Genomic DNA, 3,109 nt, shown 5'->3' with positions numbered 1-3,109 from the left:
AAAAAAAAAAAAAACTGGACCCATCAGCATCCTGTCATGGAGCAGAGAGAGCATCATGGGAACCCACTCTTCCTTGTGCATTGATACAAAGGTAATGGTTGATAGCAATAGGGAGAGACATTTTCTTTAGTAGTGCAGCATCTGGTAAGATGGCTCAGACACCTGTAAACAAACCCTCACTAGCACTTCTGTGAGCAGCCCTAATGAAGCTCACTTGGTCATTTAAAAAAAAAAAAAAAGGCGGCCGGGCAGTGGTGGCGCATGCCTTTAATCCCAGCACTCGGGAGGCAGAGACAGGCAGATCTTTGTGAGTTCGAGGCCAGCCTGGTCTATAAGAGCTAGTTCCAGGACAGGCTCTAAAGCTACAAAGAAACCCTGTCTCGAAAAACCAAAAAAAAAAACAACCAAACTAAAAAGTGATCTAGTTGGGACAGGAAAGGGAGTCCGTGGGAATGGGAAGAAGGACAAGAGATGGTAGCAAACATGAATACGAATGAAGCATCATAATTACAAAACATGAAACTGTAATAATGAGACTCATTATTATGTATAATTAATATGTGCTGACAAAAATGCTTGAAAAAATACAATTTCTCAGTTGTGTCAGCCACCTTTCACGTGCTCTTCAGCCTTGAGTAGCTCCTGCTACTGCAACAGGAAGGACGTTTTGACATTATGGACTCTGTACTGGAGCGACATCCTCATAGCAAATCCTTCCTTTTGCTCCGCGGCCTTAGCCCTGCTCCTGTCTGCACCGACCTCATTCTTCAGCTACTGTAGCGTTCTCCCTGAGTTCTGCTTCCCTGCTCTGGTTCCTCAGCCCGTGATGCCTCAGCTTGGAATGCGCAGTCCTTTTGATCGCTGTTTGTTTTGAGGCGGAATTTGTCTGTGCAGCACCAGCTGGCCTGGAACTCACTGTGTAGCCCAGGTTGAACTTTGTCAACCCTCTTGTTTCAGTCACCAAAGTGTTGGGATTAAAGGTCTGGGCCACCACTCCCAGGGGAAGCCTTTCTCCTTGTACCAACCTGCAGGAGTTAGCTTTCTTTCCATCACATCAATTCCAGGTCATCAGAGCCCACACCGAGCACCTCCACCCTTTGAGCCATCCCGGCACCCCGCGTACTTGATATATCTGAGCACATGCTCATTTTGAAGAATGCTGGCTTCCTATCTTTCTAGTGGCTTCAGGTTTCCTCTTCTATTAGTTCAACACCAACAGTTGTAGAAAGTAAATACATTTCTGTAAACTTGCTGCTTCATTGACACAGGTCTAGGATGGTGCCAGACAGACAGACAGACAGACAGACAGACAGACAGACAGACAGACACACAGACAGAGATTCGAGGTTCTGAGATGAGTGTCTTTACTGTTCATCTTTTGGCAGTCACCAGCTCTTGACGGGTGCTCAGAAACCTGCCTCTGCTCAGCTTAGAGTTCAGAGATGGACAGATGGAAAGAAAGCATGGTGTGTGTGTGTGTGTGTGTGTGTGTGTGTGTATGTGTGTGTGTGTGCACGTGCGTTGGGGGGCAGGACACTCTGGGGGAGGGATATTGATCTGCCAGGCATCCACCATGTACCTTCATGCCACATGTCACATCTGGCACTGTGGTAAGTTGTATTGGTCCTCATAGACAGGTGTGGAGTCAACCTCATGGTCTGTGTAGCCTTGAGCTTCCTGTCTGTGCTGAACCCTGTGTGCTATGCTGAGCTAGGCAGTTTGTTTCACCTTGGGATGAAGACACAGCCTACATTTACATCGTTTCTTGTTACCGCCTTCACGCTGATCCTGATAACCAGCCAGCCTCCACCGCTGCAGTATCTGAACTGTGCTGACTCCACACTGTCTCTCTTTCATCCTGGCTGTATCCTGGCTATATGCCCCAGGCTGTGGTCAGGCTCTAAGATTTCACTCTGGATTGCCTCCCACACTACGCTGAGACCATTCACACAGTGTTTGGACTCTCCTCACTCTGTGCTGAGCTGTCCCGACAAGCAGAAGCCTTCCTCACCCACTCTGACTCCCACACCCCAGGCCACACTGGCCTCCAGCAGGGGCACTCCCCCATTTTTATCTGGGCTTGAACACCCTGGGACCAGTTACTGTTCTGTTCAGGTATCTATCTTCCATCCATGTACCAACACCCTTTTGGAGATTTTCACAGTTCCCTACACATTTATTTATTTGTTTGTTTGGTTTTGGTTTTTCAAGACAAGGTTTCCACTGTAGCTTTGAGCCTGTCCTGGCACTTGCTGTTGTAGACCAGGCTGGCCTCAAACTCACAGAGAGCCACCTGCCTCTGCCTCCCGAGTGCTGGGATTAAAGGCATGCGCCACCACTGCCTGGCTAAATCTATAGCCTTATTTTTGAGTTTTATTGTCTTTTTGTTGTTGTTGTTTTGTTTTGAGACAGGGTTTTTCAGTGTAGCGCTGGCTGTCCTGGAACTCACTCTCTAGACCAGGCTGGCCTCTAACTCACAGAGAGCCACTTGCCTCTGCCTCCCGAGTGCTGGGATTAAAGGCATGAGCCACCACCGCCCAATCAGCTCCCTACTCTTAAATGCCTGTCTTTACCTTCCTTTTTTGTGTACCTCTGGGTGGTCTGAAATTGTTGCGTAGGTTGGGGTGGCCTTGAGCTCACAGAGATCCACCTTCTGCCTCCTAGGTACTGGGATAATGGAAACGCATCAACACACCTGACACGTGTGTCACCAAACAACTTTTAGACTGCGCTGAGTTGAGAAAAAAGGAGAGGGCTATGTGCATTCCTAGCATGTATGAAGCCCTGAGTTTATCCCCAGCACTGCATAAACATGGCATGAAGACGTGTGCCTGTCATCTCAGCACTCCAGAGCTGAAGGCAGGAGAATCAGAAGTTCAAGGTCAGTCTCAGCTATATAGCAAATTCTTCTGATACGGCCTGAGTACACGTGACCCTATCTGAAAAAGAAAGGATAGAGCCGTGGATCAGGGATTAAGAATGCTGGGCGGTGGTGGCGCACGCCTTTAATCCCAGCACTCGGGAGGCAGAGGCAGGCGGATCTCTGTGACTTCGAGACCAGCCTGGTCTACAAGAGCTAGTTCCAGGACAGGCTCCAAAACCACAGAGA

Source organism: Microtus ochrogaster, linkage group LG3, assembly GCF_000317375.1.
Source record: "Microtus ochrogaster isolate Prairie Vole_2 linkage group LG3, MicOch1.0, whole genome shotgun sequence".
In the NCBI taxonomy this organism is placed as follows: domain Eukaryota; kingdom Metazoa; phylum Chordata; class Mammalia; order Rodentia; family Cricetidae; genus Microtus; species Microtus ochrogaster.
This window is presented reverse-complemented; position numbering follows the sequence as displayed.